Source organism: Pinus tabuliformis, chromosome 4_1 (genome assembly GCF_031772625.1).
Source record: "Pinus tabuliformis cultivar Carrire ecotype Pingquan chromosome 4_1, CPIR1, whole genome shotgun sequence".
NCBI lineage: Eukaryota > Viridiplantae > Streptophyta > Pinopsida > Pinales > Pinaceae > Pinus > Pinus tabuliformis.
This window is the reverse complement of record NC_142303.1, coordinates 813,065,573-813,093,490: the sequence shown is the minus strand read 5'-3', so window position 1 is coordinate 813,093,490 and position 27,918 is coordinate 813,065,573. Positions and strand designations below refer to the sequence as shown.

Genomic DNA, 27,918 nt, shown 5'->3' with positions numbered 1-27,918 from the left:
TGGACCGATGCAAACAAGTTCATTATGAGGAGCTTAATATTTTTTGTTATTTGTTGATGATTTCACAAGTTATACCTGGGTATATTTTCTAAAAAATAAAATTCATACTTTTGAATATTTTAAAGAATTTAGAAGTATGGTTGAAAAATAGACAGGGAAGGTCATCAAAATTATCTGCTCAGAACAAGGGGGAGAATACAAGCTTGGAAAATTCATCAAATATTGCAAGGACCATGGAATAATTCAACAGTTTACAGTACCCCACACTCCACAATAGAACGGAGTTGCGGAGGGAAAGAAAAAAACTTTGGTGGAGTGTGCACGTAGCATGTTGAAAGGTAAGAACTTATCTAATGGTTTTTGGGTGGACGTTATTAATATTGAAGTCTATTTAAAGAATAGGAGTCCAATGAAGAGCCTTGATCTTAAGAATCCATTCGAGGCTTTATATGGTTTTAGGCCCGTAGTTAGTCATCTAAGACTATTTGGTTTGAAAGCTTTTGCACATATTCCTAAGGAGGTTAGGAAGAAATTGGATGTTAAGGCCATAAAATGCATATTTGTAGGGTATTCTTTTGAGTTTAAATCATACAAATTGTTTAATCCATCTACTCACAAGGTATTTGTAAGTAGATATGTTATATTCCATGAAAAGCTTGATGAAGGGAACAAAGAAAAGGCTATGTGGAGTGGCACATGCCTTAACTGATTGAAGATAACAATGATAAAGCTAAAGACAACCATGTGCAACAGCAATAGAAAATGGAAGAATCTAGTGATGCAGGTACAGTCATCAATCCAAGTCCACTAAGGAGTGAGCAAGACAGATTTGAGGCAAGTCCGCTACCAAGGATATCAGGTAGGCAGACTCACTTACCAGCAAGGTATAAAGACTATGCTTTTATGACTAGTATTTTAAATTTTGTTGAACCCTTAAATTGTAATGAAGCAAGTCAGTATGATGAATGGAGGGAAACTATGAAAGAAGAATATGAGTCAATAATTAAAATCAAAACCTGGAAATTAGTTGAACTACCAGAAGGGAAACAACCCATAGGTTGTAAATGGTTATATAAACCTAAGTTCAAAGCAGATGGTAGTATAGAAAAATATAAAGCTAGGTTGGTAGCTAAAGGGTACTCATAGAAAGAAGGTATTGATTATGAAGATACCTTTTCACCTGTTGCTATTTTAAATACTATTAGAATGTTAATAGCTTTAGCTACAGAACATCATTGGAGGGTACACCAGTGAGATGTGTAACCTGCTTTTTTAAATGGAGAATTGAAGGAAGAGGTATACTTAACACAACCTGAAGGGTTTATTGAATAGGGGAAGGAACATCTGGTATGTATATTAAAGAAGGAATTGCATGGATTAAAACAGGCACCCAGATCCTGGTATGAAAAAGTAGACTCTTTCTTCTTGCAGAATGGTTATAAGAGGAGTAAAAATGACCCAAATCTATATACTATGTTTGATTTAAAGGGGCAGATTGTCTTGATTTATTTATATGTTGAAGATATGATTGTGACTATAAATGTTGTTTATAGAAGATCCATAAGAGGTTATGCTTTCAACATTGGGTTCGTGGTCATTTCTTGGAGCAACAAGAAGTAGAGTATTGTATTCTTATCTTCGGCAGAAGAAAGGTATCAAGTTGTATGTGCAACCACTTGTGAAGAAATTTGGTTGAGGAGACTTCTTCATGATGCCGGAGAAGAACAAAAAGATGCTACAATGATTAAATGTGACAACCAAAGTTCAATCAAGTTGGAAAATAACCATGTGCTTCATAGAAACACAAAACATATTGATACCCAGTTTCACTTTGTTAGAGAAAAGGTTCAGTCTAAAGAAATTTTCATTGAATATTGTAATACATGTGAGAATGCAGCAGATATCTTCACCAAGCCCCTTGGGAGGATTAAATTTGAATTGTTTAGGGAGATGTTAGGTGTGCAAGTGAATATTTTCTTCATTAAGGGGGGGAGTTGACAATAATGGAGAATATGTATTATTGGAGAGAGTTTGTTTCACAATTGTGCATGTATCCTAGATAAGGATTAGTTCCTATTTTCTACGAGTCAGTTATAATCTACCTAAAATAATGTAGACTTATATATTTGTGATTTTATGATTAATTGAATAGAGCATTCTACTTGAGCAGTCTCCAGGTGCAACTTTCTCACTTGTGAGCTGCTAGTTTCAGAATATAAGTTGTATCTTCCATTTTCAAAAACCTGTGTTTCTCATGTCATCTTTAGTTTTAGCTATGTTGTTTTGAAATGCTGACTTAGTTGTTCAAGAAGATGATATGTACCAGTCCTACATAGCTCTACAATATCCACCAATTGATAGCTATGTCAATCCTTAGATGTGGGACCAACTAAAAACATTTTCATTGTCCTCACAAACGATTAGAAAGACATTTACCAAGAACATGTTGTGTACTATTTGGATGTGACAACCAAGGTGAAGAGTAGAAGGAGAACCAAATTCAAGTAATATTCTCTCGATCACAACAAATTCAAAAAAATAATCAACGAAAAGAGAAAGATGATCGACTATTGAGAATACTAGAGGGTAATGGGATGGAAGACAACGTAGCCAAAAAAAGATTTACATAAGATGCTTGAACAAAGGTAGATGTATGACCAAAGAAATTATATTGTCTTGGCTAGGAAAAAATATTTCCCCCAAAAGAAGTAGAATATATCTTTGTTTCCATTGGAAAATTTGAAAGGGAAAGGTATGCTCAAGTGAATATAGAACCTCCAAATCCTCAATCCAGTGCTATAGAATAGCTATGGATACCTCCCTGCTTACGGATAGATTCAAGCACCTCAACTGTGCCCTTTGGTCAATGGAATCCATAGGTTGACTAGGAGAATGATGCATCTAACCATATCCCTCTCTCGCAAAGCTTGAAACTACAGGTATCAAACTCATATATGACTTGATTTGTGTACACACGATCACAAAGAAATCCCAGAAAAAAATAAAATTAAAAGAACGTGAGACCTCATTACTTCACTGTTGAAACAAAAAAAAAAAAATTGAGATCTACATTTGACCGAAACCATCGCCACTCAGAGATTTGTAGATCTGGAATAAGAAATTTTGAGAACAAACAAAAACAAAAACCCCTCATTCAGATCATTAAAAAATGAAAAAACTCCAAAAATGAATTTAGTAGTGTAGGAATTTCCCTCTCTAATACCATGTTAGAGTATTCTATTACTCATAATGTTTTTTAAAGTACATAGAAGACCTCCATTATATAGAAATGGAGGAGGTCTAGTGTCGGTTAAAAATAACTACGACAATTGGACAAAAGAAAGTCCGTCAACTCACCATACATAGCTCATAATGAAATGAAGCTTTGGAAAAACAAACTCTAACATGAATACCCTAGAGGAAAATGTTTTAAAATTAGTGGAGCAAATATTGTTTCAGCTCTGCAGAGCCGCTAAGCTGCCTTGTTTCCATTCTTAGTGGATGAAAAATACATAGTTTTTCAGCCCGAAATCAAGACACAAGTTCTAATCCCCTCGTGCATTAATGCATAGGTGGTGTTAGACTCCGTCTCATGTCAGAGATTGATTCTTCTTCAAAACCCTGTTTTGAAGAAGAAATCATTAATATGTTGTTCTAGATTATGTAATTTATTCTCCAGTTCTAGATTATGTAATTTATTCTCCAGCTCTAGATTATGTAATTTGTTCTTCAGCTATCCAAAAGGTAGCAGCAACTTCAAACTCCTATCCCTGCACAAACAAAACAAAACATGATCAGTATCTATGGGAAGGCTAGAGAATTAGAGAATGCTGTTCAGATATTCAATTCATTGCAGAAATCTGGCCTCTCAGTAGATGAAAAGACATACAGCAACATGATAAGTTGTTACGGGAAAGCTGGTTTCTTTCGTGAATCTGCTGAGTTGTTCAATAGGATGCGGCAAGAGGGTATAAAACCTGGGAAGATAGCATACAATACCCTTCTCGATGCATATGCCAGGTCAGGGCAGCATACCAGAGCAGAGGAAGTTTTCATTGAAATGCAGGATGCAGGTCATTCTCCAGATTCCTATACTTACCTTTCACTAATTTGTGCTTACACAAACTGTCAAAGATTTCAAGAAACATAAGACCTCCTCAAGAGAATGCATCAACAAGGGCTGGCCCCAGGACTTGTCCATTTTAGTCATTTGGTTTTTGCATTTGGAAAGGCTGGCTTGGTTGAGGATGCTTCCAGGTTATACATGGAGATAGAGAAGGCAGAACTTAAGGGTGACTTGGCTTGTCACCGCACAATGCTGAAGATATACCGTGACAATGGTCACACACATGAAGGGATTCTCTTGTTCGAAAAGCTGCAGGATTATATAGAACCCGATGAGCACATTTATAGGATGGCTATCGATCTTTATGAATCTGCGGGGAAGATTGTAGAGGCAAAATATATTTTACAATTGATGAAGAACAGGGGATTTTCCTATCGTTCGAAATTGGAGGCATTTAAGGCTGCTATTTCTGGATAAAAGGCGTCAAAACTTCTATTACGATGATGAGCATTCTATCTATACCTGGCTTTTATTAAACGAATCTTCTAAAGGAGGTGTTGAATGCTGTTGAATATTTCAATCGTTTCTGGAGTCATGATGCTTCTGTTTCTGAGTTGTGTAGCTCCTTGACTCAGTCAAATATCGACATGACAATATATAGTGAAGATACAGTAATTGATGAACAATCTGGGGCAACCTCTCACAAAGACTTTATTTATAAAGAACATCTCTCAGCAAATGCAATTGAAGAGGGAAGTGCAAATGGCGATCTTCGAATTGGCACTTTCCATGCCACCAAGTATAGTCTAGATGAAGGTTTTGTTCGCCCCAGCAATAAGGGCGAGGCATCTCTACTTAAAATCTTAGCTCCTGGTCGGAAGCTACAAAACAGAGCATTGCATGGAGATCTTGTTGCTGTATGCTTCCGCCATTTTCTGTTTAGTGCGTGTTTTTTATGTCTGGAAATGCTGAAAAACAGAAGTCTAAACAACCATTATAACCGGTCTCGACCTTGACAAAACTGTGAAAATGTTTCTTTCTCATGGAGCGCAATCCTTTGACAATCAATGATGATTGCCAGACACCTCTTGACATGGCAAGAAGTAAAGACCAAGTCACCGTGGTTCGGATAATTGAGGGATGGATTTCTCTCTGGTATGATTCGGGAACTTTCTGGACCTGGTTTCTCGGAAACATTAGCACCTCAGTGGCTATCAAAAAATCTGGGCCGTGGTGTTACCTTGTTGTCAAGCGACCCTGATCATCTTGGGAGGACCTCCTTTGCAGCCAAATCTTCCTGCAACACCAACACAATTGCGTTGGAATCCTTTCAACATTCCAGATACGAAAAACAAATTTCATTGATGGATTGTTCACTATAAGTCGAGCTGGTATATTTCTCGTCTATGTTATTCAAGGTTGACCAAGGAGGTTGGGTTCCACTTGTGATTGCTGTTGTGTCTCTTATTATCATGTATACCTGGCATTATGGTACAGGGAAAGAAATATGAATTTGAAATAGAGACCAAGGTTTCAATGGCATGGATTCTGGGTTTAGGTCCTGGCCTTGGTTTGGTTCGAGTTCCGGGGATTGACCTTCTGTATACAGAACTTGTGAATGGAGTTCCTCGCATATTCTCACATTTCATTACTCATCTTCCTGCTATACATTCTAGTGTTGTATTTTTCTGTGTAAAGCATCTACCAGTTAATACAGTTCCGCAAGCAGAGAGTTTTCTTGTTAGGCGCATTGGGCCCAAGGACTTTCACATGTTCAGATTCAGAGGATTATAGCTTATGTGAAGAGTCTCAACAGGCACCTACTGTAGACACAGAAAAATGCGGATCTGATGTCTTTAGGCATGGTCTCAGTAGAATCATCACAGAATTTAATTGTCTCCGAAGCATCTCCACAAACAATCAGGGATGCTGGTGTGGTACGTAGTAAGCGCAAGAAGGGAATCTAGCTCGCTGAAGAAAATTGCAATAGATTATATCTATGCTTTCCTTCAGAGGATATGCATGGAAAATAATGTCATTTTTAATGTTCCTCATGAGAGCCTCCTAAATGTAGGCCAAGTATTTATGTTTAAGGAAAAAATAACACTTTTATGCCTCCAAATCTTGGAACACTGTTAGCAACGTGCACAGATGATGAGTTTCAGTTATGGGGAGCCTGCGACAGACAGGAGTTTGTTCCATGATTTTTGCCAAAGATTGTTGGGATTCTTTGGAGATTTTGTGGGATTGCAGGCGATGTGGCTCTTAGAAGGTGGATTGTGGGCTATCGAATGCAACCAAACCACGCAAATCTCTCTCAGTACAGTTGTCACCATGAGCTGAAAGGACAGGATTTTAGCTTAAAGTTGTTTTATTAAAATGGCAAATGCAGCGTGGCAAACCGAACTTAAATCAGGGCTATCTATCACATCCAAAAATTGCGATTTGGTTTTAGATTTCCAATCCTGGTCCTACGGAGATCTGCGCTCCAGATGTATCCCTTAATTGGCCAATTATCAAAAGATGTAGAGGAACGATGTTCCATGTTTAGAATAGATGAAACGCCCTTTCATAATTTTATGTAATTTCAGGTGAAACAGCGTAGAGGTTTTAGGGAGTCGATTTGTTTTTCCTTAGCAGCATGTATTTATTGTATTAAAAAATTCATTTGTAAGTTAGAAAGGAAGAGGGGAGATTTTTCAGAGTGCTGAGTGCTGGAACAGAGCTTTCATTGTACAGTTTTTGGCAGAGAATTTAATGGAATTTCACAGCTCTGTTTGCTGAGATTCATGTGGTATGACAATTTAACATTAGTTTTTCCTCTGTTACATATGTAAACCGTTATGTTTCATTTCATTTCATGATCATTTCTAGCTGAACAAATGAAGTGTTTAGGTAGGAATTCATAGTATTATATGCTCCTCCTATAAGTTTGTTCACGTTCGATGTTTTCTTCTGTTTGACAAGGATTCATCTCCTATGCCCTTGTCAGCTCCTCACCAGTCTTGCCATCTCATTTAAAATCTAGATTTGGTGTTAAATTGCTTGCCTACCTTGCCTCAGTTGATAATCTGTGTAGTCATTATATTTCTCTGTTCAAGCTGTGATTTTGTCCATGCAGCCCAGAAAAGCCCCGTCATTTAATTAAAAACCCCAAATCAAACTTCCTTATCAGTTTACTAGCCTAATATCAGTGTTCCCAATTGGGTCAGCTCATCCTATTGAAAGATCTACCGAGTTTGACCGGAGAGAGCCTTCTCATACCCCGTAGGGCTAGCTACGAGGTGAAATGGTTTGATGTTGCCTTGAAGGTTTACCTTCCTCAGCCTAGGGTGAAATCTCAAGTGCTAACATAGTGGCGACCATACTGGGGAGAACATTCAACTTGTTGATTGTTTTGTCCCGGTACATGCAATCAAGGTGCAGATCTGATGCTGATGGTGGACAATAGTCAGACACTTATGTAGGCTGAATCATTCACCTGGCGACTCCAACTCGATCCAGACATTCCAACGCATGCTGATTTGTTCATGCAATGGTAGGGTATGTGGCAGACCCTGCACTTTGTGAAGCTCTAAACGGAGTTAGAGAGTGGTTAGTAGATATTGAAATTAATGAAGAATTTTTCAGTATTTTCCTTCAATGTTTGAAATCTCCGAAGCTTCATCTTGAAGGCAAAACTAGATTTTGTGAGTTAGTTGTTGAAAGAGTTGAAAAGGAGATTCAGTATCTCGATGAGCAGATCCAGTCATATGATTTCCAAGACCCTAAAAAGTTTTTGGAAATCCTTCCTCCATCGAAACAAGAAATCATAGACTTGCCTATAGATGTATACATTGACAATGTGCAGCTGGAAGTATGCATCACAGAGTTGGGGCAGCCAACAGAGTCTGGCTTCCGTGATCCTATTGCGGCATACATGGACATGTTTTTCAGTTTCATTGACAGATCAGGCTGTATTTTCCGTGACCAGGGTCAGTACGTGCATGAAGGGCTGCCAACAACTGCATCTGTGACCTTGTGGAAGCTTGCTCGAGCTACGTCATTCTCAGGTTTACTTGAATGGTTAATTTGGCATTTTAGCATTACCTGATCTATTGTTTGTACAACAGATTAGAGTAGGTGTTGTAAATAAATAAGCAGCCGTGAGGGCAGCATCTGGTTTTAGTTTGCTTGAAGATTGTTTGAGTTCAGTTTCAGTTTGAAAATGAGTCAAGAGTTGTGTCGATGATGACTCCATTGCCCAATGGGTGGAGGCACTGTCTGCTCTCCCAAAGTTCTGCGGTTCTTGGCACCTCCAGGAAGCTGCAGCTGCCATCCCAAATGGAGCCGATGTTAGACTCTGTCTCATGTCAGAGATTGATTCTTCTTCAAAACCCTGTTTTGGAGAAGAAATCATTAATATGTTGTTCTAGATTATGTAATTTATTCTCCAGTTCTAGATTATGTAATTTATTCTCCAGCTCTAGATTATGTAATTTGTTCTTCAGCTATCCAAAAGGCAGCAGCGACTTCAAACTCCTATCCCTGCACAAACAAAACAAAACATGATCAGTATCTATGGGAAGGCTAGAGAATTAGAGAATGCTGTTCAGATATTCAATTCATTGCAGAAATCTGGCCTCTCAGTAGATGAAAAGACATACAGCAACATGATAAGTTGTTACGGGAAAGCTGGTTTCTTCCGTGAATCTGCTGAGTTGTTCAATAGGATGCGGCAAGAGGGTATAAAACCTGGGAAGATAGCATACAATACCCTTCTCGATGCATATGCCAGGTCAGGGTAGCATACCAGAGCAGAGGAAGTTTTCATTGAAATGCAGGATGCAGGTCATTCTCCAGATTCCTATACTTACCTTTCACTAATTTGTGCTTACACAAACTGTCAAAGATTTCAAGAAACAGAAGACCTCCTCAAGAGAATGCATCAACAAGGGCTGGCCCCAGGACTTGTCCATTTTAGTCATTTGGTTTTTGCATTTGGAAAGGCTAGCTTGGTTGAGGATGCTTCCAGGTTATACATGGAGATAGAGAAGGCAGAACTTAAGGGTGACTTGGCTTGTCACCGCACAATGCTGAAGATATACCGTGACAATGGTCACACACATGAAGAGATTCTCTTGTTCGAAAAGCTGCAGGATTATATGGAACCTGATGAGCACATTTATAGGATGGCTATCGATCTCTATGAATCTGCGGGGAAGATTGTAGAGGCAAAATATATTTTACAATTGATGAAGAACAGGGGATTTTCCTATCGTTCGAAATTGGAGGCGTTTAAGGCTGCTATTTCTGGATAAAAGGCGTCAAAACTTCTATTACGATGATGAGCATTCTATCTATACCTGGCTTTTATTAAACGAATCTTCTAAAGGAGGTGTTGAATGCTGTTGAATATTTCAATCGTTTCTGGAGTCATGATGCTTTTGTTTCTGAGTTGTGTAGCTCCTTGACTCAGTCAAATATCGACATGACAATATATAGTGAAGATACAGTAATTGATGAACAATCTGGGGCAACCTCTCACAAAGACTTTATTTATAAAGAACATCTCTCAGCAAATGCAATTGAAGAGGGAAGTGCAAATGGCGATCTTCGAATTGGCACTTTCCATGCCACCAAGTACAGTCTAGATGAAGGTTTTGTTCGCCCCAGCAATAAGGGCGAGGCATCTCTACTTAAAATCTTAGCTCCTGGTCGGAAGCTACAAAACAGAGCATTGCATGGAGATCTTGTTGCTGTATGCTTCCGCCATTTTCTGTTTAGTGCGTGTTTTTTATGTCTGGAAATGCTGAAAAACAGAAGTCTAAACAACCATTATAACCGGTCTCGACCTTGACAAAACTGTGAAAATGTTTCTTTCTCATGGAGCGCAATCCTTTGACAATCAATGATGATTGCCAGACACCTCTTGACATGGCAAGAAGTAAAGACCAAGTCACCGTGGTTCGGATAATTGAGGGATGGATTTCTCTCTGGTATGATTCGGGAACTTTCTGGACCTGGTTTCTCGGAAACATTAGCACCTCAGTGGCTATCAAAAAATCTGGGCCGTGGTGTTACCTTGTTGTCAAGCGACCCTGATCATCTTGGGAGGACCTCCTTTGCAGCCAAATCTTCCTGCAACACCAACACAATTGCGTTGGAATCCTTTCAACATTCCAGATACGAAAAACAAATTTCATTGATGGATTGTTCACTATAAGTCGAGCTGGTATATTTCTCGTCTATGTTATTCAAGGTTGACCAAGGAGGTTGGGTTCCACTTGTGATTGCTGTTGTGTCTCTTATTATCATGTATACCTGGCATTATGGTACAGGGAAAGAAATATGAATTTGAAATAGAGACCAAGGTTTCAATGGCATGGATTCTGGGTTTAGGTCCTGGCCTTGGTTTGGTTCGAGTTCCGGGGATTGACCTTCTGTATACAGAACTTGTGAATGGAGTTCCTCGCATATTCTCACATTTCATTACTCATCTTCCTGCTCTACATTCTAGTGTTGTATTTGTCTGTGTAAAGCATGTACCAGTTAATACAGTTCCGCAAGCAGAGCGTTTTCTTGTTAGGCGCATTGGGCCCAAGGACTTTCACATGTTCAGATTCAGAGGATTATAGCTTATGTGAAGAGTCTCAACAGGCACCTACTGTAGACACAGAAAAATGCGGATCTGATGTCTTTAGGCATGGTCTCAGTAGAATCATCACAGAATTTAATTGTCTCCGAAGCATCTCCACAAACAATCAGGGATGCTGGTGTGGTGCGTAGTAAGCGCAAGAAGGGAATCTAGCTCGCTGAATAAAATTGCAATAGATTATATCTATGCTTTCCTTCAGAGGATATGCATGGAAAATAATGTCATTTTTAATGTTCCTCATGAGAGCCTCCTAAATGTAGGCCAAGTATTTTATGTTTAAGGAAAAAATAACACTTTTATGCCTCCAAATCTTGGAACACTGTTAGCAACGTGCACAGATGATGAGTTTCAGTTATGGGGAGCCTGCGACAGACAGGAGTTTGTTCCATGATTTTCACCAAAGATTGTTGGGATTCTTTGGAGATTTTGTGGGATTGCAGGCGATGTGGCTCTTAGAAGGTGGATTGTGGGCTATCGAATGCAACCAAACCACGCAAATCTCTCTCAGTACAGTTGTCACCATGAGCTGAAAGGACAGGATTTTAGCTTAAAGTTGTTTTATTAAAATGGCAAATGCAGCGTGGCAAACCGAACTTAAATCAGGGCTATCTATCACATCCAAAAATTGCGATTTGGTTTAAGATTTCCAATCCTGGTCCTATGGAGATCTGCGCTCCAGATGTATCCCTTAATTGGCCAATTATCAAAAGATGTAGAGGAACGCTGTTCCATGTTTAGAATAGATGAAACGCCCTTTCATAATTTTATGTAATTTCAGGTGAAACAGCGTAGAGGTTTTAGGGAGTCGATTTGTTTTTCCTTAGCAGCATGTATTTATTGTATTAAAAAATTCATTTGTAAGTTAGAAAGGAAGATGGGAGATTTTTCAGAGTGCTGAGTGCTGGAACAGAGCTTTCATTGTACAGTTTTTGGCAGAGAATTTAATGGAATTTCACAGCTCTGTTTGCTGAGATTCATGTGGTATGACAATTTAACATTAGTTTTTCCTCTGTTACATATGTAAACCGTTATGTTTCATTTCATTTCATGATCATTTCTAGCTGAACAAATGAAGTGTTTAGGTAGGAATTCATAGTATTATATGCTCCTCCTATAAGTTTGTTCACGTTCGATGTTTTCTTCTGTTTGACAAGGATTCATCTCCTATGCCCTTGTCAGCTCCTCACCAGTCTTGCCATCTCATTTAAAATCTAGATTTGGTGTTAAATTGCTTGCCTACCTTGCCTCAGTTGATAATCTGTGTAGTCATTATATTTCTCTGTTCAAGCTGTGATTTTGTCCATGCAGCCCAGAAAAGCCCCGTCATTTAATTAAAAACCCCAAATCAAACTTCCTTATCAGTTTACTAGCCTAATATCAGTGTTCCCAATTGGGTCAGCTCATCCTATTGAAAGATCTACCAAGTTTGACCGAAGAGAGCCTTCTCATACCCCGTAGGGCTAGCTACGAGGTGAAATGGTTTGATGTTGCCTTGAAGGTTTACCTTCCTCAGCCTAGGGTGAAATCTCAAGTGCTAACAGGTGGTATTGAACTCTAGAAAACTATGTCAGAAAACTAGTATTCCATTATCATTTATAATAAATGGAGAGTAGAGGAGTAGTATTACACCATGATGCCTTCTATTCTTGTTGTCATGGTACCTTTGCATATATATATATATATATATATAATGTTCTTTTCCTGCACTATTTGAAAGAAAAGAAAACACTCACCAAATATCTTCTGCAAAAACTGGTTGTCCTCTTCTCATTTGGGAGAAAACATGTGACTTAAACTAACAACCTTTCTTGAGTGTTCATAGAACCCGTGCATCACTTAAGAAAGTGGTTTCCCGGGCCAATCCTATCCACCTTCTGATCATGCAAAGAGTGCATGTCTAATAACTCTCAGTGAGTTCATTTCCACTATCAGATTTAGGAGAATCAAATGAAGTTTAATTTCAATATATGGACACCATTGTGAATATTCCCAGAGTGCATGTCTAATAACTCTCTGTGAGTTCATTTGCACTATTAGATTTAGGAGAAGACAATGAGGTTTAATTTCAATATATGGAGACCATTGTGAATATCCACAATCAGATTTAGGAGAAGCAAATGAGGTTTAATTTCAATATATGGATACCATTGTGAATATTCCCATCGGATATGTGGATTGTTTAGGTGTAACATCTAACCTATAAATATCATATAACTTTACAAAAATACATAAAAAAAAATTGGCATAACGTTACCATTGACATATAACCATTAAACGATGTACATATATATATATATATATATATATATATATATATATATATATATATATATATAATGAAATAGGTTTGTATCCATGGATTATACGGCGCCCTGACTTTTGTTTACATAACTTGAATGCAAATAAATGCTAATTAAATGGCAGGTAAGGAGATACGACTGGGGATTCTCCTGGTTAATTATGCACGTAACTTCATGGTTTGCTACGCTGTATGGGCCCTCATCCGTAGCTCCATGCGGTGGGAATCTGTTCTACGGGACAACACCTCCATGTGATCTTGCCATCTGTTATGGCTTCCCATCGTTGATCTTCCCTATGAAATCTGACGGTAGAGATTGTATAGGGTTTAACCTAATGAAAACTTCGTGTCGAATCCCAGTGGTCTAATTGTTGTTGTCTTTCCTTTGCATCGTGCTGCTCTGCGACGGCTCTGGTTGTAGTACTCTATGAGATGAAAACAGAGGAGGCCAATATACTCACTAGAGCAGGTATACCCTTCAGTTGTGCAACACTGAAACTTCGATTGCTCGGTTAGAAAGACTGTTATTAGTTTGGATAATTGCTTTAAGTCCAATCTAAGGTTCCTTGCCATTGTTTAGGAATGACTTATAAAATTTTGGAGATGGAGGAAGGTAGAATGCAGTTCGGACCATCTGCTACAGGTATGTAATTTCTATAGCAAGATTTCATGTTGATTGTTTGATCCCAGTCTCTGGTTCTTGAGGGTTTTTTGTTCTAGCTTTTCCCGTGATAAATTCTGGTGATGTAACCGAGTTTCAACCTGCCTTTACAGGTTGGCGACTCGACGAGGTCGTGTCCTTAACTTAGGTAAGATTCCTTCTCGGTTATGGTTGAGTTCATATATATGAGTAGCAGGTTAATTGCCCTGCTAATACTGACTCACAACCTCTGAAAAAAGGTATGCTACCTTTCGGTAGGTCTAATGCTCAGAACTGCGACCCTTAATTTCATAATAGCTTACGATGTTTCCATTTCTTTTCAGGTTGGAGCTAAATCTTTGGTTTCTATCCAAAATTAAGTTATTTAAGGGTTTTAAGGAGAGGGTTTTTCCCTGATAGTGCATTTAGGTTGTAATGTTTAGACACATGCTTTTCTTAACCTTTATTTTTCTAAGATATTTGACTAGCTATGGCTGTCGACCATTTCCATGTTTTGAAATGTAAATTATGATGAATTTAAAGGCCTTCGAGCTTGTTTCGCTTGTTTTGAGGGATGACTGTAGTGACTGTTTTAATTCCACTTGAGAGGAGGTAGAGAATGCCGTCATTCGGCTGTTTTGATGGCATCAATGGTTTCATTTTATGTCTGTGATATTTAATCAACAGTATATGCTTTTATTTTGGCTTAACTGTGTTATGAGAATGAATTATTGCATTTCTCCCTTTCCCGAGTATGGGTATCCTGTGATATGAAGGATATAGGAACTAGATTTATTAGTTATATTAGTTTCTATAAAAAAAAATTCTCTTATGGCGTAATCTATGGTTTTGTTATACAACTTTGTTCATTATGCCGACTTTTGATGCTACCATACTATGATAACTGATTGCTAATCCTTTCGGCTTCGTTAGTAATAATGCAAACAAAACTACAATCAAGTGAAAACAAGATGCAAACAAAACTACAATCAAGTGAAAAAAATTCATAAAAGACCAAAATAATGACACCAACAACAAACACCATGACTCAACAATCCCCATGGTTCCTAATGCTTCCAAGGGAAAGCTCAACCTTGGCCTTCTTCGAGATTTCATGGCATCCTCTTTTCCATCCAATCACTTGCATCATACTGTCATTGACACATAATTGTCAGTGCATAAATAAACATAACAATACATTGGCTACCTTACCTTGCCGTGCCAAGCATGTTTCTTGTAATTGAACACATCCATGCCATCTCTCAAGGGACTTAAATTCCCTTGACATATCCACTCATAACTAGAGACTAGCTAATATACATGTCAAATACATGTTCATGAATCTAGCACATATCCACATAATGTTAGACGAAATCAAGGTTAAGAAGACTTCCTGTATGAAAAGTACACATTCATTTGGAGTTAGGGTTTCCAAACATAGCCAAAGGAATTCTTTCCCAATTCCTTTATTTTACCCTTTTACCTTATTGCAATCAAGGCTTACTATGTACTATCACATCACCTAAATGTTAGTTATATAAAGATATCAATTGTTACATTGTCACGATAATACCAAGCATGTTTTCCTAGAACTATTTACACATGTCAACCACATGTTCAAAATATCAAGACAATCATATCTATCAATTTGAAATCAACCTTTACCAAGACTAACAATCTCGTCATAATCCACAGTCAACTCATAGTCATTAGACATAATGCTACAACTGTCACTTACTACACTCAAGTACATATCAACTGTATCAACACATATATGTTATTACAATCATCTTAAAACAAGATCATTTGAACACATACTCATGTTAAGCAATTCATCAAACATTTAACCAACTTGCAAACATACCATGTTAAATAAATCAACTAGACGACATAATCAAACAGTCAAGCACCAAATATACGACAAAAGAAAAAACATACCTTAATGTATCTTAGGGGAGGCTATCTTGTCTACACAATCAATCCAGATTAGTGTGATATAAATTCATGACATATCAATTCAACCATAAATAAGGTCATGATATCCATAACAATAATTAACTAACTTGTTCACATCATAAGCTCATAGACAATTATCATTCACACATAATAATCACATCTGCACAGTCAGTATAGATTAATACGACATAATATCACATCATATCAACTCATACCTAAATGTCATAACCCTAACCATTTGCATAGGCCAATTCAATTTAGCATGATACATATAACATCGAGAGCTTAATGTAATAACCCTAACCATCAAGTTATTAGCATATAACAACAACATGTTATATATCATGCTCATCAACAACATATAACCTAATCATCAAGCTAACTATCATATAACAAAAACAAGTTAACCTATAACATACTCATCAACAACATATAGCATAATCATCAAGTTATCTAACATAAAACAACCACATCAATGCATGCAACCATAGGTTACTATCATTCATGACTATTCGACACATGTGCATATGACTACACTAATCAACTAGCATCTGTCATGAATGTAATCATAACATCAATAGAATGAAAGGAATACACATAATCATAATGCATATAACAATCCTTAACCTACATACTTGCACGCCCAACATATAAATATGTATGATGACATGCTCTTACCTCGAGGTCCAATGCCGCAACCTTATTCTGATGATATGCATCTCCTGCTCTATATTAGCCAACACATCAACATTAAAATAACGAATGAAATCATGATGACCTAATTGCATACAATGACCTCACGTTACATGTCTGACCTACTATACATGCATAACTACAACCATGACAATGCACGCATAACAACATATAGACACTGACATGCATAACAAATGAATATACAACCATAAACTCATGATGACACATCCCACAACAACACCATCAACCTTCACATGGCGACATCACTACAACCATGATCAACACCATGTAAATGTAATACACACATGGACTACAAGCAGAAGCAACAGATATGCAACTAACATGAATGCATGACCAAAACACCGCACATCCAATACGAGAGGTGAACAATGCTCTGATACCTCTCTGTAATGACCCTCCTCCCACATCTACCCAACTAACCGACCAACTGGGGTAAACATGTGACAAGAAGTTACTATGCTATGATTATACCTCCTAAGTCATGTTAAGGAAATGGAATTGACGAAAACACACCATATAGACCTTCAACATCAGCAATAGGACGCATAGGAACCATCCCAACCTTTTTGCTAACCAGTGCCTGAGTCCCACTGAGTTTTTAAGCTATTAAACCTCTTGCGACGCTGCCATTCTATGGTCATGCCACCATCTAGATAGCTCTAGATGATCCCACAAGCTTGCATGCCTGTGTCCAGGGACTATTTCCAGTAGACTAGTGCAAGAGTCCAAGGATTTTAAGGCACTTTTCAAGCCTAGAATTCTGGCCACTGCCCGGAATTTGTTGTAACTTATGGAATCCATTAAACACATGATGACAAGACTAATAAACCAAAGACTAACTCCAGGACTAAGCCTGACCATCCACAACTAGGACTGACATTCTATCAAACACTTGGCATCAATGCAATCTATAGGTGTAAATGACCGATCTAAGCATATGGGTCTTATACTCATCTGAGATTCGCTATGAGGAATTGTTTCCTTATCGCTTTAGTTGTAGTTTCATCCATTAGGCCATAGATACATTGTTCATTCATATACAAGTAAGAAAATGATGGGATCCATACATAGCCACTGTCATAATACATATTCATAACCAGCATAATAACAATAGAAATACCAATGAAACATCAACCATATAATCCACATATAAACCGGTTTAATACTCATGAGATAAAAAGGATAAATAACCTTATATTATTGATACAAAATCCAACCTGGTATGGGACTACCACATTCCACCTGACCGTAGACATGGCTGAGCCAAATCTCTCTTCAACTAGTCACCCCCATGCCATATTCCAAGCATTAATGTGGGATCTCATAAAACACATCAATTAAAACCATCTAGGGCTTCCAGAGGCCAAACCACCTCAACCCATCAAACATTGATTCCACCTCATGGTTGGACATCACAAAACCATCATCAGATTAGTCTCTACCCAAGCCTTCCAAGGCTCCAGAGTGTTTGTTCCAACCTAGATTCTAGGACTAGTAACTCAACCCATCACTGATGCCAAGCTCCAAAGTGTTTGTCCAATCAAGGCTCCGGGACTAGTAACTCAATCAACAACTTCTCCCTAGCTCTAGAGCATTTGTCCAACTAAGGCTCCAAGACTAGTAACCCAACCCACCAAGGGCTCAAGAACATTTGTCCAACCAAGGCTCCAGGACTAGTAACTCAACCCAAGATGTTACAAGGATTCAAAAGAATTTTTCCAACCAAGGCTCTAGGACTAATAACTTAACCCAATTCGTTACAGGGCTTCCACAATGTTTCTCCAACCAAGTCTCCAGGAACTCGTAACTCAACACAAGCTAAAGGAAACATGATAACCAACTAGAAACACAAAGGAATGAACCCACAACACCATGGTTATCCAGGAAATGGAAAGGCTAGACAAATCCACTGTCAATCCAGGCAATCCTCCATGTCAATGACATATCATAGCCAAGAAACCACATGCATATTCCATTCATGCCAAAAACTAGTGAGGAAAACATACATGCAACTGAGTACCTGCAATAAAAACCCATTGTATTTGCTAATCACGATGTCCTCTTGCACTTTCTTGCTATTTCTTTGCCTTTTGTCTCCAAAACTCCAAGCATGCCACACTCTCCAAGAGTTCTCAAAGAAAACTCTAAGTTTCCAAGAGTATGAGAGAGAGATAATAGAAAAAGCTCCAAAACTGAACTAACCAAGCTTACATTGACCAAGTATGCCCACTTATCCTTAGAAGCCTTTTTATCAATGAGGCCTATATTTTCTTTATTTTCCATTATCAGGGAAAATTTTAAGAACCCCCCCTAAATTTATATGTATAATAAATGGGCAAATCTCCATGGTATATAGGAAAAATGGAAGGCGATTTTATCAATAATATAATATGTATATATAATTTTTTGGCGAATCTCTCACCGGGCATGGCGAATATTTTACTCAATTATAAAATCTTGTAAGATCTTGGTGAGTCTTTCACTAAATAATAAAACTTTGTAAATTCCTAGTGAATCTTAGAATTGTGAACTCTTAGAGAATTTTTTGAAAAAGTATAAAATCATATATGATAAGAGCCACATGGTGGCAATATCACTGTTTTTTTTTTTCACATTTCCATGACATGGAACTTGTTTATAAAATTATAAAAAAGCCAACCAAGTCCCTTATAATATGCAGGTAAGCTTATAACACAGTCTGGTACCTCTACTATGCTTGTCTTCATTCAAGTGTCATAGCTGCTATACTTAACACTGTGAATCACAACTCTCTCAGAACACAACTCTATAGTGTAATTAAAACCTTTGGAAATTGAATTTGACATCTCTATAAAAAGGATTAGTGAAATAGAAGCTTTTGTGAATGAGCTCACTAACTATCACTGCTAAACAATCAATCTAGACTATGAAGTCTTCCATCTTGATCACAATCGTGCTCACGATCAAAAGAGTGCGACCACTCGGCCTGACATAATGGCCATCATTGCTTCCAATAATCAACAACCACCTTGCAAGGACATCCTAGCTCATGCCTCATGAATTTTATTCATCAATCTTAACTGATATAAATCTTATAAAGAAAATATTAGAATCCTCTCCAAATTCACTGTTAATACAAGGGTAAAGGAAAATTTCTAGCTCAAGGCACTAACCAATACCAACTTTGGTATTTGTGACCCCTTTGTGGGGATGCACCTACCCTGCCCCATTGGGTTTCTGCCTTGTAACATAGTTCAAGGATCACAAGACTTTCCAATCTTCCTATTCCATTAGACACACTTTATATGCTATACATAGTGAATGGAAAAGAAGCATTATAGAACACACAATTTCACAGAAGGAAGAAAAATCTTAGCCAGTTCAATATCAAAATCTTAACCATTGATTAATAAAGAATAACAAGTAGTGTAATGAATTGTTCCGAGTTATTTATTTACAAGCTGTAAAGAATGTAGTGGAATGGAAAATATTACTTAGGCAACCCTTCAATATTTTCTACTAATATGTCTGTGCATGTACATATGAAATTAAGAGCATTGTTGAATACAAAGTTTCCTTTTCTCTTGCCTTCTTTTTGACAAATCAGTGTGAAATCAGTGTCACATTGAATCTCCTTTCCTGTGTGGATGTTTTGACAAATCAACGTGAAATCAAAGTCACTTTGAATTTCCTTTCCTACAAGGGATCACATCCATAGTTGATTAGTAAAAGATAATCTACTATATATTATGTTTAAGAAACTGACTACAATCTACAGTGGAAACGAGACCTCAATTCTTATTCTAAATTTGAATATCTCGGGACAACATAAGAGATAAAAATGCATATGGCCTTAGTAGCTAGAAAACAATCACTCCATCATTACAGGACCACCTAGCTTTCAACACTTAATCTAAATAATGGCACTAGTTGGAGTGCTTATTTGCATTAACACCATGGAAAAGCAACAACAATGTTTCAAAGCACACTAACTGGAAAAGTTGTAACATTTCAAGAATATTTAATGATAGCATCTGAACCTCGTAGCTATGGTGGGGAAACTAGGGAACCCAAATCTTGGAAGATATCTCATACCAAATCTGAGAAAAAAATAAAAAAGGGAAAAAACCAAAATCTATAAATCAAGCAATGAATTGTTTAAAAATCAAATACAATTCCTTTAACTAATAGTGAAATTGTGGTGATATATTTAAATATTTAGTAAGAGGGGAACTTCAAACCATGGAATATTACCTTTGTCACTACTGTCATCCCTCAATGACTGAGATTACAAATCAATACTTATGGAAAGATTGTAAGAAATTCTGTGAAATAGTAAAGCATAACCTCTATTTTCAAGCAACAAAATAAGGACATTGTTACATCAAGAGCCATAATTGATACATAATCATTGAATCAAGTCCTTGTATGGCACAGGCTTGTTTCACAACCTCTATTTTCCCAATAACAAAATCAAGACATTGTATGTGGTTATTTCCAAAAGGAAACTGCGTTCTAATTTGGAAGAGGATCTTATCAAAATACATGGATTTATTCAAAGCTACAAAGCCTAATGGGTTACTAAAAAATAAGTTGGAGTATGGGATCATGATACTTAAATTGAAAAAATATGCTTTCCTTTTAGAAACATTACAGTTATACAATTTTTTTTGAAAGCATTAGAATTTGAAATTGGGCCTTTATATCAAGACAAATTTTCATTAATAGAATGTACTTTCCTACCTAAAACGTTGTAGATATCCAAGAAAAACTTGAAAAGCATAAGAGAACTTAGCATAATGTACTTTCTTTCCTTCCTTAACATTCTTAAAGAGTTGAGGTTCCCCAAGTCATCAGGTAACTTTCGAAATGACAATTACTAATAGCCCAATTCACAATTGAAGATGTGTCACAAATACGAGGGGGCATCTCCTCCAAATCACAAAAGTGCTCCAGGTTAAAATCTAGCATTATTGGAAGCTTAATGCTTGACTGGGTGTTATTGAACCCAGACATTTTTCCAAACTTCACTAAAAGATTAAAGATAGCTTCTCTAATTTCTACATGACTTTACTATGCTCTTGAAGTGGGGGCACATGCAGCCTCTCCAAGTGAATAGTCTTAAACTAAGTGAAGATAAGGCCGATAGATCATTCAGTGTGGATCTCTTTAACCCATAATTGAATACTATGTCTCTCTTGAACCCATAATTGAATACTATTAGGACTTTCAAATTTTTCATGGAACTAAAAAATGTTGGAAGAAAGTATTTGCTTCCAGAAAAGAGTAAAACTAAAGCCTCTGCTTGAGGACAATTGATGTCACACCACTAATACTTCTCCATGGAATCTGTATAGGTAAACCACAAATGCAGAATTCCATTAGAATGTTGTGTTTATTGAATACACAAATGAAATCATTGCATTTCATTAAAATATCTTTTGAAATCAAAATTACTGAAATTACATATCGATAACCTAGTGGGTGTAGGATAAAATTCACCGGTGCCATTCATAGAAAGCATGAGAAAAAACCTAATACTATATATAAAACCAAGAAAAATTCAAATTCATCACTTCTAGGGACCTCGTAACCACCCTACCAATACACAAGTATGTTCCTGTTTGTAGTTAGAAAAATTACCCAAATTACAATCTATTTACTCTAGCCTATGTTGGAAAGTTATAGAAGGATGACTAATGCAATCAATCCGTTTACTCTAGCCTATGTTGGAAAGTTATAGAAGGATGACTAGTTTAATCAATCCATTCCTTTTAGCCCTGGATTTGTTTCAGTTTAAAACAGAAGTATACAAATATACTTGTCCAATGTCTATGCTTTAACCATTCACCTTAAGATGTTTTTACAATATAATTTCCTAAGTCTATTTAATATCTTCATTATCATAAAAACCAACCTATATCCATCTTAACTCCACATCTACCACTCTTAAGGGGATGAAATCTATTTATCCCTCTGAGCACTTGGTAGACCCAGAATTAAGATGGATCTAAGATGATAGAATTTCCCCTTTAAATAGTCTCTGCTCACATGAATACCATGGTATTACCATGGGTCAATACCATGGGTTATCATAAACCTAGAGCTTAAAAATTACTATTAGTAATTTATAAAAATTAATAAAATTAATAGTTGATTTTTATTTTATTTTTTATTTTAACCAAGCTAAAATGTTTAACATACATTAAATTACAACATCCATTTTTACTCTTGATCCACCAAGCCCCGAGAGGGATCAAATATTTTTTCACTCTATGCTAGTTTGCATGTCACGATATTTGATACCTCTCGGGGGTTAGTAGATCCAGAGTAAAGATGGATCTATGCTAGTTTAATTCCCCCATTTAAATACGCTACATTCCAGGTGAATACCATGGGTCAATACCATGTGCCATTTTGGTGAATACCATGGATCAATACCATGTGCCATTTTTATTTTTATTTTTATTAATACTAATATTGGGGTTAATAATGTTTTTTTCATGGTATTAATAATAATCTAGCCCATGCTATTTGTCCTCTCGTTTATTTATATTTTTATTAATTTACCATACCTCTTTTACAAATATGGTATTTGGCCCATAGGATTCACTTAAATAAAACCTCTTTTCTGAGCCTTCATAAATAGAACGAGGGTTGTGGACTAAATATAAAAAGAGGTTTTATTTATTTACCATACGTCTAGTTTATTTATATTTTTATTTATTTACCATACCTTTTGAGTAAGTATAAAAAGACATTTTATTTATTTACCATACGTCCACTTTACTTATATTTTTATTTGTTTACACCCTTGCATGTATATAAGGTGACTTATGGAGTAAATATAAAAAATGTTTTTATTTATTTACCATACCTCTCATTTATTTATATTTTTATTAATTTACCATACCTATTTTATAAATATGGTATTTGGCCCATAGGATTCACTTAAATAAAACCTATTCTTGAAAATTAGGGTGAATGTAAGGTTGTAACTCCTAATTTCAACGGCTAAATTTACCTTTTTTACCCTCTCCCTTAAAATAAGGTGGGCTATTTGACGTGATTTGTAAAAATGTACTATGATACAAAATATTCGCCCACTAAAAATTTAAAACCCCTTAATTTCGCCAAAAGGCGAAAATTTGCCCCTAAAATTTTCCATGTCCATTATTTTCCTTCATTTTCCTCCTCACATGCAACCTGTGACCTTTCACCTCCATTTTCTCCTATTTTCCATTATTTTCATAAATAAACTGCCAATTAATGCCTCATGCCTTTCCAAAGCCTTTTCCACTGTCTTTTTCCAATTTCCTTAGCCATAATAAACTGAATGAACACCCACTAGGATGTTTTTCCCTCCATTCAGCTTGGAATATGTCTCCCATGACCGTGGACTTATATATCTTTACATGGATTTTTAACCAGGGTTGTTACAACCGCCTAAGAAGAAGAAAGCGCCATGGACCGCTCTTCCTTTGTGGATCAGATTATACAACATTAAGAGATTTAAGGGTGTAGATTCCGAGGCTAAGGAGATAGTGAAATTCGAGTTTGACACCAAAGACTTTAATCTGTATGATCCCCATGGTATTTTCAAGGACCATTGTGCAAGGGTGTATTTTCCATGGATCCATGGCGCATGTCATTGGCTAGAGGATGACTCATGGAGGTACTATTACAATTCCTCCAAACTCCATTGGCCAGTTAGTATAGAAGAAAATTGGAAGGCTACTCTGAAGATAGTAGAAACATAGTAAGAAACATCAACAACAACAATATGCACCAATATAGTGCAGGACAAGGGAAAGAGGAAGATTGCCTAGAATCCAAAGGTAGATCAAAGATGCAATATGAGGGAAGATCCTATCATGGAGAAAGAATATTTAGAAGTAGAAGCAAAGAGGGAGCAGTGGATAAAGAGAGCAGACTGAAGGAAGAGAGAAAACCATAGGTTGCATGAAGCAAAATTGAAGCTGCAAGAGACAAAGAAGGAGTTGAAGGAAGAACATGAGTTGAGGAGGAGAGAAAGAGAAGAGAGGCATAAACATGAATAAGAACAAAATAAAGGTGTGATGACAGAACAAAAAGTGGCCATACAGGTTGATGAGTTAGAATAGCCGACAAATGAGGAAGACTGTGAATAGATGCAAGATCGGGAGCTTCCTCAACATATTGAGCAACTGATCAAAGTGATAGAAATGTCATTAGAGTAGGAGCCACAAAATGAAGATACTGACCTTATGCTAAGAGTATTGGAGGTCATCTCTCAATATCTGCCACCTCCAGTGTTAGAACAAACCCCGAGCGAGCAAGGAGAAGCTGGTCTCCTTAAGGATGATTCGGTCATGGATGTTTACAATCTATCATTTGAGGAGTTGTATAAGAGGATTGTATAGGCGTGAAGAAAGCACTTTCCATATGATCACGTATCACCTGCATTCATCAAGGAAAGGGTGATAGTGCTAGACACTAGGAAACATCCAACAACCCTTGTCGAAGCTATCTTCGCCTATGCAGGAGAAACAAGCTCAAATGTTAAGTACCTGACGGCCAAGAATGAAAAACTTGAAAAGAACTTGCGTGGAAGTGTAGGCTTCCATGCAAGAGATAGAAAAACTCTAAGCATCATCGCAGAATGCAGTTTTTGCAATGGGGGAGATTAAGAAATCGTTAATTGATGAAGTATCAACACTTGAGAATACCATGCAAAATCTTTATGACAGATTTCTCACCATGCATAAAGAAGTTATCTATGTACATGGCCTACAACAATAGAGCAAAGAGTTTATTCAACTCTCAAGAACATACATGCTTCCATTGTGCATGTATAAGAGTGGACAATGCGGTATAAAGGGGCCCCACTTGACTTAGCAAAGAAGATGAAGCCATAAGAAGAGCTAGAGAAAGCAAAGGTCCAGGTGGTGATCCAGAACTTCGAGAAACTCACCCCTTTCATCAATAGCATACATGCCTCATATGCATGGTTGCACAACAATTTGGATGTAATGGTGAGAATGCACAGGATCCCATCAATTGGTTCCCTCACTGATGCTAAACCCAAGAACCAAGTCCGACTAGAGATCGATGAGTACATGGAGTAGCTAAGGTGAGAGGCCACTAGGGAAGACTTGGAGCTGAGCACACATAACATGCAAAAGTACATTGGTGGTCCTGTCATGGTCAACACCATGCTGCATATGCTTCAGAATGAGTTGGATACAGGTTCCAAGACCATATACCCAGATGCCATGGAGGAAAGAGTCTATTATCATAAAGATACCATCAAACAGTTTGGGGACACCATCATATAGTACCGATCTTAGCATCAATATGTGACCGAGAAGCACCAAGTGGAGGTTGCCAAGTTGGTCTTTCCCCAAACAAAGGAATCATAGTGTTTTGTCTTGTTAGGCTTTCTATAGCTTATTTTGTCTTACATGGGTACATGTGGAAATCTAATATTATTTGTAAATATGTTGTAAGTGAAATTCCAAGTGTCATTAGTGGAATGTGAAAGGTCATCATGTTATATAATGAGTTACTTGTAAAGAAGTTGAAGAGTCATGAGGGTAGTTAAAGAGTCACAAATGGGAATATCAAGGGTCACCCCACCCTTTGTTATAAATAAAACCTCATAACTCATAGAATAGGCTTTTGGGAGCCAAGCGTTTGGCTAGGCTTATGCTTAGAAAAGGCTTGGGAGTATTGTGAAAAGCCTTGGATTATCCATAGCGTAGAGCGAGTATACTTTTTTGGAGGAGTAGGTGTTCTTAACTATAATGTTCCACTATTGGGGCTAGTGGTCATCAATGATGTATGTATGGATGGAACTTTCACTTATAATAATAATATTAAGCCAACACGCTTTCATGCATATGTTGTTAATGTAGTTAGATTATTATGGTTGCTTTAGCAATGTATGTTGTCTAACTTATGCATTTTCTTATGAACTACTTTGTATGCAATTGTACGAACCCTGTTGAATGCGTGTTTTTGGATTAAATCATCACTTTAATTTGTGGACTATTCTGCATTTTATCGTGTATGTAATTCCGCTCGTTTGTTCCTTTCAAGCTATGTACTAATACAAGATTTTAAGGGGCACACTTGATTTTCCCCTCCTTGTGTTAGAACCTTCATGCATCGCACTTGACTCTCCGCAGGGTCACACACTTTCTCTCACCCAAAGTTATCATACTTACCTCTGCGCACTATCGAGGTCAAGGCATTACACTACCACCCACTTCTGGACTCCTACTCCAAATGGTTTGAGGTCTAGTTGGGACTTCAAATCAGAGAGATCCCCTGAATGTTAGCAGATCCAACACCGCCAACAGATAGAGACCAATCTGGTGATGGTTTGTGATGTCCAATTGTGAGGTGGAATCACTGTTTACTAGATTGAGGTGGTTTGGCCTCTGGATGCCTTGGATGGTTTTGATTGATGTGTTTTATGAGATCCCACGTTCATGCTTGGAATATGGCATGGGGGTGAGTGATTGAAGAGATATTTGGCTCAACCATGTCTATGGTCAGGTGGTTCATGGAAGTCCTGAACTTGGTTGGCCTTCACATCATTAATATGAGGTTATTCCTCCTAGTTAATTCATGTGGATGGATATGGCTGTCTTTTCCTTGGTATCTCTATTGTTATTATGTTGGTTATGAACATGTATTATGACAGTGGCTATGTATTGCACTCATCATGTTTTTACTTGTAAATTAATGAACAATGTATCTATGGCCTACTAGATGAAACAAAAACTAATGTGTTGAGACATCAACTCTTCTTAGCGATTCTCAGATAAGTATGAGATCCCTATGCTCAGTTCTATTGTTAAGACCTGTAGCTTTCATATTTGTGACATGTTTGATGAAATGCCTGTCATGGCTAGTAGGGGTCCAGTTTAGTATTTGTCAATGTTTTTAAAAATGTATCATTATTTTGTTGTGAAAATTCAATTATGAAGGTGTCATTCAGTTTTGGGTAGTGACCTGGGCTCTAGGCTTGAAAAAGTGGCACAAATCCAGGAGTCGCAGGCACAAAACTATGAAAAAAAGTCCTTAGACACTCGCTTGACCTCGTTGTGGGATCATCTGGAGCCTCCTGGACACATGCTGATCTATATCAAGGAAGCACCCAGGGGTTTGATGCATTAAAAATTCAGTTGGTCTCAGGGGCTGGTTACCTTAGTGGTTGGTGGCGGGCTCCAGTATTGTAGCAATAATGCTACAACTCCTGGAGCTTCCTATCTCTAATTTTATCAACCCGGTAGTTCGTACAAACTTGGAAGCGACGGTGCTGTATGCACAAGTACTAGCTCTTGTCGCAGCTGTCACTTGGTCAGCTGGCACAAGTCCGCTAGGGCTCAAGCCAACTTCTATATGCTCTCAGAAGAAGCTTTATGAGTGATGGACGAAAGCTATCTTGAAGGAAGCTAACCTACTTTGCAAAAAGGAGATTGAAAGCCAACAAAGCATAGAAACCCTAATAAACCCTAATTTAACTAGCTTGACTCTTACAGTGCAAAAATGTGAATGAAACTTCTACCAATGATGCTATTACTTGCAGTGAGTTGAAATACATGAATCTAAGCTATTTGCATTGGAAAAGACATGTT

General features: G+C 37.4%; 2 pseudogenes; both read left to right on the top strand.

The window, feature by feature from the left end:
- The first annotated feature begins 3,790 nt into the window (after positions 1–3,790).
- On the top strand, positions 3,791–4,637 carry LOC149178709 (uncharacterized; annotated as a pseudogene).
- Positions 4,638–5,928: 1,291 nt separating this feature from the next.
- Positions 5,929–9,460, top strand: LOC149178708 (uncharacterized; annotated as a pseudogene).
- The last annotated feature ends 18,458 nt before the right edge of the window (positions 9,461–27,918 follow it).